Below are 14,548 nucleotides of genomic sequence, written 5' to 3' on the forward strand. Positions count from 1 at the left end.
ACCATAACAATTAAAGAAACTAAACAAATAAGAAGGATATAAGAAATTGTTTAATACGCTAATGGTTGCAGTCATAAAGTGATAAAATGTTAAGTTATTTCAAATGGTTGTGTTATAAAACTGTGTTTTATCATGATAAATCAACTAGAAGTGAGAGGAGAAATGTTGACAATTGGAAAGGGAATACTTGGACTGTCTATAAAATTTTGGTATGAACTTACAGAAGAATTAATCTTATTAAACCAATTGCAGTGTTATAAGCTGGTATTCTTATGTTAGGCCAATGAAGTGGAGTCTGGTGTTTGTTATTTATTATCAAGTTGTTAGTGTGGTAACTCTCCTATTTGAACTATGGCTCTACAAAATATTCTCACATGGAATCTGTGAACATGCTGGAAAAGAGCTGCAGTTAATGAATAAACCATTGATCATAATACAAAGGTAAATAATCCAATATTTTGTAGCATCTTCACTCGCACTAACTAATGCAATAAATCAAATAACCTTATGTCATGTAACCAAAGCTTCTAGAACTTGCTATCAGGAAATGAGAGTTTTTCAGATATATATATCCTAATTTTGTTTCCAAAATCTTGAAAAAAGCTGTGTTTACAAAATTGTGATTATTAAAAGAACTGATTTAAATAACACATACACTAGTATGTATTTCATAGGCATTTGAGAGTAAAATTATTTTGTGTTTTAAATAAAGTGGATTGATTACCTAGGACCCAGCACCATGATAAATCCTATGCTGTTACCATAGCTAATACATAGGCCATAAAATCATGGGGGCAGCAAATGTCTGACTCCATAAGCTGTGACCAATAAACAAATATATTTAAACCAAAATTGAAAACTAAAAATAGGAACAATTAAGTATAATAGATCATATTCCAAATGTAAACATACAGTGAGTATGATAATATCATCTTCATGACTCATCTGCTTTTCAAATAATTTTTAGTCACTTTTGCTTATTAAATTTTCTGTAATGAACACTTTACTCTTATACATACAACAATGCAGGAATGAAACAGTAGGATTTGCTGTTAGGACTTACTGTGGGCTGAAATGTGTTTCCCCCAAATTCCTATGTTGAGGTCTTAGCACTCAGTACCTCAGAGTGTGACTGCTTTAGAAACTTAGGTAGTTAGATTAAAATGAAATCATTAGGGTGGGCTTTAATACAATAGAACTGGGTGTTATTATAAATAAAGGATATTAGGACACAGACAGACAGAAGGAAGGCCATGTCAAGATGGGGAGAAGACAGCTACCTGCCAGCCGAGAAGAAGAAACCAAACTTGAACGCCAAACCAAGACTTGGAAGAAAGCAACCCTACCAATACTTCGGTTTGCAATTTCTAGCCTCTGAACTATGAAAAAATAAAGTTTTGTGGTTTAAGTCACCCATTCCGTGGTCCTTTGTTTTGGTAGCCTTATCAAACTAACACAGTTCTGAACTTAAAAGAAACTACTCTGCATGAGATTTGTGGTGGAATGACTTGTATTGACCTCTGATTCTATTTGGGGAAAAAAAAAAAAAGCCAAACCAATTTGCTTACTTTTTTGTTTGTCCTCACAGAAGTATAATTCAACTGTATAAAAATGTTTTAATTTTTGTTTACCTGATAGGAGCTTTTAGAACATAAAATTCAGTATAAAAATTTTTAGATATAAAAGCTGATAAACATGTAAAAATCAATATTCATCATTATTTTATCGCACATTAATATAAAACAAGACAGGAAAATATGTAATTTTTTGTCTGTGAATAATAGGTATATTTTTTAAAGAAAAATTCATATTGGTTTGGATCGGTGCTTGGGTTTATGTTATCAGAATAGGTAATATCTGTAAGTAATAGAAGTAAATGAAATATTAAAGTGTTAGATTAATCAATTTCATTTAATCCAATTCAGATTATCTTCAAGCTGTCTAGCATAACCTCTTAAAATATCAGTTTTTTAAAAATTTTTATTTATTTATGATAGTCACAGACAGAGAGAGAGAGGCGCAGAGACACAGGCAGAGGGAGAAGCAGGCTCCACGCACCAGAAGCCCGATGTGGGATTCGATCCTGGGTCTCCAGGATCGCACCCTGGGCCAAAGGCAGGCGCCAAACCGCTGTGCCACCCAGGGATCCCTTAAAATATCATTTTAAAAAGTAATATATATGTGTATATTATCCCTTTTAAATACATTTATTACTAATACATAACTTATATATAATAACCCTATATATAAGTTTATCTTTACTATTAAAATGTAATAACTTAGGTATTTATATTCACCTAATATTTTGGACATTTATCCAATTTTTTAAAGATGAAATTTACATTGGAAGAAATTCAATTTGATCAAAGTTGAAATTTTCTGTTATATTGTATTTTTGTTACTTTTGTTCTTTTAGAAATATAAAACAATTCCCATTTTAATATTTCCTATTTGGAATCACTTTCTGAGAAACTTCACCAGGGTTGATTCTAATATATCATAGAGTGTGAGAGATGGGTCACATTCTTCAAGAAATCTAGAAATCCTTATTTTATTTAAACTGTTTCTACTGCAAAACCTTGAAAAACAATTAACTGGGGAGTACCTGAGCCTCCAAAATTGTACTGTATGGCATAAAATTCCAGATATTCTCTTTGCTTTTCCATGGCACAGTGGTTGTTAATATAATATCTATCTTTATGGTGACCATTATATTTTAGGTATGTTATATATAAATTTCCAATTAGATTTTTGGGAGTATATTCCATCTCATAATTTAAACTAATTATAGAAACTGAGATGTACAAAGTGCTTTTCTTTTAGGTGTCGGTAGATGGATAGGGAGGAGTGGGTTTGAAGGGGGTCAAAGGTACAAACTTCCAGCTATAATATAAATAAATACTGGGGATGTAATGCACAACATGATGACTATAGTTAACAGTGCTGCACAGTATATAGGAAAGTTACTAAGAGAGTAAATCCTAAAAGTTCTCATCATAAGGAAAGGAAAATTGTATCTATGTGAAGTGATGGATGTTAACTATACTGATTGTGGTAATCATTCTAGAATATAAACATATGTCAAATCATTATGCTGTGCATCTTAAACTTACACAGTGCTGTATGTCAATTATATTTCAGTAAAACTGTCGAATAAAGATCCTAAATAATCATTTTACATGATGAACTTAATAAATGTTCATGCTTTGAGTTCTATAATAATACAGAGGAGAGAGATGTAATTAAATATAGGAATGTGCATCTTCTGAGAGTATGTAATGTGAACTGACTCTTATCTTAAAGAAATTGTAATAGTTCAATGGGAAGAAAAAAACAGGTAACAAGATAACAGTCAATTAAGCACAGTAAATATCAGATAATTATGAGAGAAAAGGACTGTGGGAAGCCTGGTATATTAGGAACTATATATTCTACAATTTAAATGTAAAAAGTGAATGAAAGAAAATTAATATCAAATATTATTCCAAAGGGTAGTTAATTAATGGGCTTATACCCTACTCAAAAGAGTGTTTTGTTTAAAAATTTATTTCCACACTACAGTGAGACATTGAAGAATTTGGTATAGAATCTCTAAATCTTTTTATAATATATTGGCTAGAGATCAAGAACTAGAATATATAGATAGATCATATTTTCAGGTACATCAGATAACTGTGGAAGCAAACAAGAGTCATTAAATAAAAACTCCAGAGAAGGAAAAATCCTGTCTAATTTGGAGATGAGATCATCTGCCATATTTACATCCCATGTTCCAGGGATAATTCTTGAGGATAAGCACAAGGTAGAGACATGGCTTGTGATAGGCAGAGAGACTTTCTTGGTGGCAGGGGACCAATGGACATTTTGACAATCAGTAAGTCTTGCCTGAGAGATTAAAATCTAGGTCACTTCCAAAGCATGGCCAGTTTTTCCCATTGTGTATTTATTGAGCAGTTGGAAGGTAAAGTAAAATCTTCCAGAGTCAGGAATTTTTGGCAACAACATGTTACAGCATACACGACAGATTTTGTGACAAAATTGTATGAATAGACATAGACTGTATGTAAGTAAAGCAGCCAGTGATTCTATTCTGATGACTAGCTTTTTTTTTTTTTAAGATTTTTATTTATTTATTCATGAGAGACACAGAGAGAGAGGCAGAGACACAGACAGAGAGAGAAGCAGACTCTCTGTGGGGATCCTGATGCAGGACTCGATCCTAGGACCCAAGGATCATGACCTGAGCCAAAGGCAGACTCAACCACTGAGCTGCACAGGTGCCCACAGATGACTAGCTTTCAAACTCTATTCCTAATAGAGCAAAGGTGAATCATCAATTATTTCAATACCAAATTATTATTGTACATTGCTTTTATAAACAAATTTCCAGCATAGACTATATGACAAGAAAAGGAGCATAAATGTGTGAAGAATGTCAAGAGAGAAAAGATACAGTAGAAGCAGAATCCCAAATGTTACATATGTTGGAACTAGCAGTCAAGGATTCTAAAGTAATTAGTATAAATACAAATGGATACATTGAGAAAATGGAAGAAAAGAATGGAGAATCTAAGCAAAAAATAGCAATCTATTAAACTCAAATCACATTCTCATATTGAGAAACACAGTGACTGAAATTAAGTTTAGCTAGAGACTGAAAATAGGAGATTAGGAAACTTGAAGACAGTCAATACAAAACACCCAGAAAGAGAACAAAAGAATAAACCCAGAAGATACCTGAGAAGAATGGAAATACAAAACACAGTTTATTTTTTTTAAGATGTTTTATTTTATTTATTCATAAAGACAGAGAGAGAGAGAGAGGTAGAGACACAGGCAGAGGGAGAAGCAGGCACATGCAGGGAGCCTGACGTGGGACTTGATCCAGGGTCCCAGGATCACGCCCTGGGCTGAAGGCGGCGCTAAACCACTGGGCCACCAGGGGCTGCCCCAAAACACAGTTAAAGTAAAAATATATATGTTGCAAGCTCAAGAAGAGAGATGAAAGAGTGTAAAGGCAATGTTGTAAGATTTATTTTAGCTTAATTTTTACAGAACTAGTAAAGACTTCCAGCCATCTGATACAAGAGCCCAGGGAACTTCCAGCAGGAAAGCACATCCATGCCCACACACTGAGGCACATTACAGCCTCGTGGCTGACTCTTCACCTGCAGAATGTAGAACACCAGAAGATGTGATTATGTCTGCAATTCTGAAAAACAAAACGAAACAGTGCAACAATAGCCACACCTACTTAATCACCAATCTAAACCTTTGCACCATGCAAAATGAAAATAAAAGAGACATGGTTTTAGACCAATAAGCCACCATAATCTGCTAGAAATTTATTTTAAAAATATATTCAATAACATTCAAAATGCACATTCTTCTCAAGGACATAAGGGCTGGTCATTAAGATAAGCCATATGACAATCCATTAAAGAGCTGTTAATAAATTTCAGAGGAGAGAATATACAATATATGTTCTCTGACAAGATGGCTTTAAATTACAAATCAATTATATATATAGGAGATGCTTTGGTGGCTCAGCAGTTGAGCGTCTGTCTTCAGCTCAGGGTGTGATCCTTGACCCAAGGATCAAGTCCTGTATCAGCCTCCCCACGAGGAACCTGCTTCTCCCTCTGCCTATGTCTCTATCTCTCTTTTTGTGTATCTCATGAATAAACAAATAAAATCTTTAAAAAGATACATAGAAAAATCTGAAGGCATTTAGAAACTAAATAGCAAACATATAAATAACTCCGTCAAGGAGGTTCAGTAAAAATCTTTGAAACTGAATAATAACAATTAAAAAGCATAACACAATTTGTAGGATGGAAGTTTCCCAGTAAAATATTGCAATTATAAATTCTCCTTTCAAATCTGTTTTGCTTCATGTATTTTTAAGCTCTGCTGTTAAGAGCATGCTATTGTTTTTCAGTCAATTTTTAAAAATGCTTTATTTAGAACAGTTTCAGATATACATTAAGAGTACAAAGATAGTTCAGTTTCTTTACATCCAATAGCTACTTTCTCCTATTATTAAGAGTTTACTCAGTTTGATATATTTATTACAATTATGCATCAGTAATGACTGGGAGAAGATTTACATTTCAAAGGGCAGAGAAAGAATTTCAGAGTACAATTTTTCTAGAGTAAATGCTTAAAAAAAAAAGATGTGGGGGAGTGGTCCAAGGTCAGGAAGAAGTTTAGCTAAGCTGAGGGGAATGGTAAAACTCTCTTGGTCACTTGACAAATGGAGACTTTCAGAAGTACAGCCTGTTGTTTAAGAAATATCCAGTGTAGCACTTATGACACAGATTTGTAGATATCCATTTATCAAGCCATATGTTGTTGGGACTTGGAGAGAGAAACAGAGGCAGATGTGATAAATTACTACTCTAGGGATCAGGAAAACATCACAGAGAAAGAAAGAGAAGGTGACACTTTCTATGATGCAGATTGATTCAACATAAAGGAAGATCCTTAAGAGGTCTTTGAGTTACTTCCTTGATTGATGCTACATCCTGATGGGTGGCTGTCACCTGGAACATTTAATTGTAGGAGAACCAATACAGTGTGACCATTATATTAGCATATAATGACAAATGAGCTTGGACTAATTTTGGAAACTTTTACAATATTATTTTAAGTGCTGTAACTAATGATTTGAAGATTAATAATTACCATATGTTTTATTTCAGACTAAGCCTGAAACCATATTTCTATTAAAGACTCTAAATTGCTTTGTGTTTCAAAAGAACATATTTCTACCTCAGAATTTCACAAGACTCTATATTTTTAATTAAGTCTCAAATATATCTAATACATATTCACAATAATCTGTATGTGAAAATGTATTGTTGGTCGGAGTGAATATGATATATTAAAAAGGAAATGTCTTTTGTTTTCATCTAGTCAAACAAATTAAAATGCCTATGTCTCTACATTCATCATCATCTTAAAGAAGATCTTGTTGTAGGATTGACTTTTATGTAAGTTTGAAGTGGTAATTTCGAAAAAAGAACGTATGTTTCTCTAACCTCATTATAAATGGAGTTTAAAATGCCCTGTATTAACAGAAGGAAGAGATAGCACAAGCGAGTGGAAATTTTAAAGAGAACCAAATGACTTTACCAGTAGTATTCTAGAATATAAAATGTAAGCAATCTTTGTTAATTAATTTTATTAGTTATCAAGGTGTATTTTTTAATCTGTGAGGCTCTTTTCATTTTTACTGGTTGTGTCATATATTTGATTGGTGTTTCATATTTGTAAGATATTTGCAAGGACTATATCAAAAGAATTATGAACAGTACTTCTTTTAACATCATTGCATCACTTAAAGATAACTATTCCTAGTCTTTTTTATTGATGAGGAAACTATGCCTCAGATAACTTGAGTAATTTGTATAAGATCACAGTACTGGTAGTGTCTGAGGCTAGCCTTGCCAGGGATGTATTTCTGTCAAGGTGGTTACAAAATAGGAATCTTTCTCCTGAACACCAACATAAAGAATAAAATGATAATGAAAATAAGGAGCAGGTTAAAATCTAAGAAATCAGAAAGGGGAAACTGAGGCTATCAGATTAATATATTCATAGGTTTATATAGAAACTAGAATATATTTTCTCAAATCCAAAACCAAGAACTCAAGTTAGAACAAGCAAATAAATTTCACAATGGCTAGAAGTGGTAAAATGCAAGTTTTTGTGAGTGCTTATCAGGAGCTTTTGCTAATGTTTGTAGCTTTCATTTATGTCTTGGATGAACAGTGGTTCTGAAAAAGATTCTCCAGAATTGAAAGTCTGTGCAAAGTAAGTCATGACTTCATGTTTGTTATGGCACTCTTCTATGGTCAAATTTCAAATTTATAGCTTTACTGATGCATAAGTAATTGTATCACTTGTCCATAGTGCCAAGGGGAGTCATTCACTGCACTTGTAATATACTCGGCTTCCCTGTGTTGAGTTTTAGAGCTGTCATCTGAATGTTGGATGAAAATCAGGTTCTTAGTGAGTCACACACAGAAGTTAGAAGAAAAGACATATGTGCTCGTTTTCTGGAAGGTCTTCAAGAGAATAACTGCCATTTGACCCATGAGGTAGCCATAGGCAATCAGATGCTCCTCCCCCCTGCCCTTGTGTTTGGGATATGTGCTCTGTTTGTGTCCCCTACTCCCACAAGCTGTCCCAAGGATAGAGCCCTGAAATTGTAATATGGTGTTGAGACTGTCTAGGCTGCACATGTGACTGAACCCAGTTAAGTTCTATATAAACATAAGATTTGGTGGGCAGTACAGAAAACTACTCATCTTGCAGCCACCCAAGAGAAGTCTTGTAAGTTCTCTTGCTCATTAAAACAGCCAACTACCAATCTGGGGTGGTGGGCCTCTTTCTGTGGTCTCTTCCTGCCTTCCATACAGGACCAGTTTACTCAACAGTGTGGAAGTGGATTTTGGAGGTAGAAAGTCAGATGGTACGATTCCCATGAGTCTCATGACCTACATTGTACACTACAATTTCCTGTCCTTCCTATTTATGTTGTGAAATTCTTACAATAAAATTGTTGAACAGCCTGATTTATTTTAGCCTTTTGGAAGCAGAAATTTTTGTTTGTTTTATTTTATATTCTCAGGAGATTTTATTGATACTCAACATACAGCATGTTTTTGTTGTTGTCTTTTTCATTTGAGTGTAGTTGACCGAGTGTTATGTTAGTTTCAGTTGTACAACATAGTGATTCAACATGTTTGTATAGTATGCTATGCTCATAGGCAAAATACCGGGTATTTGTAATTTTCTTTCAGCAGAAAATGTTTTATGGTATATAGGAGCTACTTAGTCTTTTTCCTATGAACAAGTAGATTATCCTTTTCTTTGTTTACTTGTTTATTTATTCATACACTACCTTATTCATTTACTACATTATTAACTTTTTGATTCACTCACTTAGAAATATTTAGTATCTGTGACTGGGTATAGCTTATCAGGAGCCTTTGATACTTTCTGCTTTGGTAGAGCAGAAATCAAGATAGATAAAAATTTCTGTCCATATTCTGTTCATATTTTAGAGAAGAGAAAACTAAAAAGTAAATGTTCAGAATATTTAGGATATAATTTAAGTTATGGAGAAGAAAGTAATGGTATAGAGAATGATGTGGTCATGAGTAGTATTTTAGAAATGGTTGAAAGAGAACTTTTATACAGTTAGCACTCAAGGATCTGATTTAAGTAACACAGAAAGCCATATGATTGTCCAAATAAATGAATGTAAGAAAGTTACTTGCAATCAAGATACTTAAATGGACACTTAATAGAAGTTATTTTAATAAAGTTTTAGAAAACAGTTCTCAGAAGTAGAAGTATAGGAACATGGTTTTATAGATATAATTATTTTAGAAATATGGCTACAGAAGCCTCCTAAGAGGGCAGAAATATAACCCAAAACTATGAGATAAAGGATCACACATTATTTTAGGAAAAATAAATAGCAAAATGGTTTAGGACATCCAGATTGGAGAATGAGGTAAGGAGTGAATAATAAAGTAGCAACAGCAGATGACAAATACCCAGCTATAACTTTTGAAATTTGAAAACCACTGGTGGCTAATTAAAAATGCACCCAATATGGTTTTGCATATACATTAACATCTTCTAATCAGAATAAATATTGTACCTCATTATCATCTATTTACACATCATTTAGAACAGAGAAATCAGAGGTATTGATTCCTAAGTGACTTTACCAAGTTTAAGGAACTGATGAGTGAGATAATCAAGTCTTAGTATCATTGGCCATCCAGCATGGTGTCCTTTTTATTGTGTCATTACCTACAAAATTTTTGCATATGATTTCTTTAACACCCACAACTTGGTAAAGTTCATACATTCATACACTTGGTAAAGTGTATCCCCACTTTATAGTTGATGAAACAGAGTTGACACTTGCTCAAAGCCACTTAGCTACTAAATACAAGAATAGGGATTTGGATGTAAGCCTAAATGTAACTTAAATCAGCACTACTCTACTTGGCTGCTTCCTAAATAAATTAGTTTCCACTCTACTTTACTCTTTCCTAAATTAATGGGTAGGTTGTTTAGAAAATTCACTTCTGATGAACATTCCCTTCTCCCAATGATGCTGGATAAATAAGGTGCTACTGTAGTAGGTATTAATTAAATGGTGCACAGAGTTAAGTGCAAAAGAAATAAAGAAAAGGTGTGTGCTGAGGCCATCAAGGAAGTTTCTTAGAGTAGCTGTGGGATTTCATTCAGTCAATGCTCTGAAAGTGTTCTGAATGCTGGACCTAGTAGGATAGGGAGGGTACAAATAAGTATACAGAAGAGTAGAGTTATTTCAGTTTGGAGAAAGTTCTTAAAGGATTGGAGATGTGGTGGGTATCCTGACAGAAATCAGGAGAACTAGTGTGCTGAAAGACAGGACTGATGTTGGAGAAAAGGAGGATATTTTTTAAAAGGTGGATGGAGATGATTGAAAGCAGTATATAATCTATACATCATTTAATTTTTTCTGTAGTTTCCAAGAACAGTGGCACTGAGGGATAATGTAATACTTTGGGAAATTCAATCCAGGAGCCGCATTCAGATTTTAAAACAGAATAGTGCAGCATTGGTAGCAGCACAGTGGATGAGTGACATTTCTGGCTCTTTCCTGCTGGTTTATGAGCTTGGAATGTTATTTCACGTACTGTCCTTCTGTTTTTCTTCTGTGAAATGAGAATTGGACAGCAGAACCTTTTGCCCAATCCCAAAGATTCTGATTCAGCTAGTCTAAGGTGTGGGACAGGAATACCCCGTTTTCCTAAGGCATATTGAGTTCCTCCTCCTCTGTGATCCTAGAGAACTTTATATTACCTAGAAATGGTAAGATACATTGAAAGTGTGTTTTTCTGGTAAAGTTGAACTCCAGTAGGATGTTTGTTAGAATGTATTCTTTATAATTATGGGCATCAACAGATTCAAAAGGGGCATTACATTATTTTGGAGAATGTTATCTTACAAAAGAACATCTAGACCAAATACTCCTAAAAGTAATTTCTGTGTACCTTTAAAACAAACTGGATTTTCCCTGGAGCCTATTAAAGTAAGAACAGATGGAAGCCAGTAAAATTTTTAATTAAGTACAAAATTATTTGATGGAAGTTTACAGAAACCAATTGTATAAAACTGTCCTTGACATTTAATTTCCAATTCTCTTCATGATTGACAAGTAATAACCCAAAAAACACTCTTCAGATTCCAGCAACTAATTCTCTAAATTAGAATACACATTTTGATAAAAAGCAGATGCATCTAACACTTCTGTAAACTATAATCTCTACTGAAATGCATTTCACAGGAGAAAATTGAAACAATGAAAGGAAAAATCAAATCTGGAAATAATCTAGGATCTATATCCATCCCTGTTTTCTTAGGAAGATTTTTTTTTTTACTTTTATGAGACACGGCAATCGTATGTATGGGCTTTTAGGATTAAGCTCCATATTTGTTGCTCTTACAAAGAGCATATAGAATGTACGCCAGTTTTTAATTAGTCATAGGAAAGAAACAAACAAATAGCAAATACAGATACCATTATGTAAGGGAGAAAAAAGGTTTCGGGCTCTTTTAAATGGTTAGATATCATTTCCTCCATGCTATTTTTGTTCTATATGTATCTCTTTAATTCCAATCTATGCAATACCTTCATTCTCATTTTCTTCTCCTAACAACACACAAATCTTTCTTCACAAATGCTCATGTATTTCATATCTACCATCTCCGTTAATTTCTTATCTAGTTGCTACTCTTTTCACACTACTGATAGCTGTTTTTTCCCTCTGTGTTCAATTAATCTGAATAAATAGTCAAAAGATTAGAATAGATAAAAGATATCTTGGTTATTAATGAGGTAGTAATGATGATATACAATAATAGCTTCTAGTTAGTGAACAGCTCTGATGATAAGCTCTTTAAAATTAATTTTTAAAATGCTGACTTACATATTAAGTTCTAAGAAAATGTTAGGGATGTTTTCCTAACTGCTGGTACATATGTGTGTTTTCTGTGTTTAATTAATGATATTCTCATGGTAGAAATTTGCTTCCTTAGAAATGAAAATTCTGCCTTTTTAGATACAAGTAATTCCATTGGAGATGTTTCAGATCTCAACTGCACATCCGGAGACATTTCTGTAATCAGCTTCTGTTTCAATTGGAAGAAACTCATAATTTGTAACAAATTATTCATGATATGTGTACTATAACCAATTACAAGTGTATTGCTGTTCCACATTATTCTTAATTTGGTAAAAATATTGTGGCTTTGATGATACTGTACTCCGTCAAAATAATATTAACACAAAAACTAGTGATTTAATTCAGCTTAAACTTCTTAATTGAGTTTATAATAGCTTTCACAATGATGTCAGATTCAATGATATCAGATGTTTCAATGATGTCAGTATTTCTAGCAAATGAACTTCTTGGCCTTACACTTAGATTACGAAAACTGGATGGGAAAAGCAAATTATTGCCTGATATTCTCTTGAAATATTTAATGAAACTGATTAAAAAAATGACATCATGTAAATGAACATGAATTTTCTTTTTATTAATGGAACTGACATATTAGCAGTCATTACTCTATTTTTCATACATGTAAAATAAAATTTGAAAATAAAAATGAGCTAAATGAAATTGGAATAGTCATTTGATCTGAATGAAAATTCAGTCTCTAAAGAGCTGTATATAAATACATCTACTGAAGCTGTATGAATCAGATTGTTAACTTCAGGTCTTAAAAATTGCTACACTTTGGAAGCAGCTGCTAATGTGGTCATTAATGTCACCTGGCCCCCGGGTTGGAAGGTAAATTTTGTAAACATAGTATGAAATTTATACACTTATTTTCAAATTCCTTGAGATAAAGAATTAAGTAATATTTTTCAAACGTTCATTTTAGCTCATTGTGATTGAAAATGATTATTGAATAATACACAATTACCACGAAATAAAATAAATGGTTTTAGGTTTACACTATAGAGTAAATGACAAAACCATTGCAGCAAGAGTGATTAGACTATTCTCTTGAAATTCCACAGCAGGAATCGGCCTTTCCCACTCTTAATGCATGCACCTATTTTGCCTGTAACTCTTCTTCATTTCCCAAAGTACCTGACTGTTGGCACTCTAGGCTTCATGCATCTTAGAAGCTGCAGCACTAGCAGTATCCCAAGAATAGAATTAGCAGTCCCTGAATGCTTCTAACCAAATATACTTTAAATTATTGAGTGCCTAATTGCTTCTTATAAAAGAGAAGTCTTAGTTATGCTTTCTCTAGACAAGATCCGAAAAAGAAAACAGGAATTATTGCTGGTTATCTTCTAGATAAAGCACTTATTTAAATGACAGGTCTGTCCATCACATACATATATCATATGTTATCAGAAAAGATGTTCGAGAAGCTGGGAGAACAATATGACCACCTACCATATCCTCTCTGGGTTAAACTAGTCATTTTTAGTCTCTATTAAAAAAGCAACAACAACAGACTAGGCAAAGCTACCAGACTGATACCAGGAAAAAAGGCATAAACTATGATTATGAAACACACTGTAAATTGTTTAGGTGTGTAATATATAACCAGTCCTCCTTAGGAGGGGTCTATATGATTTAAAACAAACAAAAACTACTTTGAAAATAGTAAAAAGGATATTTTCCAAATAATTTAATAGGATTTTATAAAAATCTTTTAGTATTATTAGAAATTTAGCCACTGCTGGCAGTTTTGTAGACAAAATTTGTATCCCTAATCAAGAGCACAGTGAAGGCCCAGGTCTATATAAATATTATGGCAGTGTTAACTTCATATACTTCTAACCAATAATGGTAAAAAAAAAAAAATTGAATACATTCAGTTTGTCTGCTGGTCTTTTTCCCCTAATTATTCCACTTCTTATAACTGAATAATTGTTAAAACTTGAATCAATATTAGGACAATATGAATATCCAATAGCTTTTGATAGTGTTTGGCCTTCAAGTATTGGTTGGTGAGTGGGTATTAATGCCCAGTGGACCTCAGAAGACAAACGCTTAGTACTCACATCTCTCTTTCTAACATTATGTTATAAAATTGTTTTTTTGCTTATCTTCTGTCTTCTCAAATAGAATGTACTTTAATTTAGGAAAAGAATGTGTCTATTTTGTTCACTGCTGGTTCTTCATTACCTAAATTACATAAGGGTAATATTTATTGAAAGAATGAAATTGGATTTTGCCTTTCTGGCTCATTTGGTTTTTTTTCTAGTTAAAGTGCCAATTGTCTGTTACATAAGGTGTTTGTACTAGGAAAAACTTTTGAAAATTGTGATTGTGCAAAAATGATGTAACCTACAGAAAGTTTTACTGTTTCCTCCTCTAAACTCTCTCAAAAACTGTGACATGTAGGAAAATAATGATAAATTTTGCAATGTAGAGGCAATTAAGTGACAAAGAGAAGAACGTCGTTTAATGTCATTATTGAAGCAGAGTATGTATGAAATAAA

The sequence above is a fragment of the Canis lupus genome, chromosome 22 (assembly GCF_011100685.1).
Source record: "Canis lupus familiaris isolate Mischka breed German Shepherd chromosome 22, alternate assembly UU_Cfam_GSD_1.0, whole genome shotgun sequence".
Classification (NCBI taxonomy): domain Eukaryota; kingdom Metazoa; phylum Chordata; class Mammalia; order Carnivora; family Canidae; genus Canis; species Canis lupus.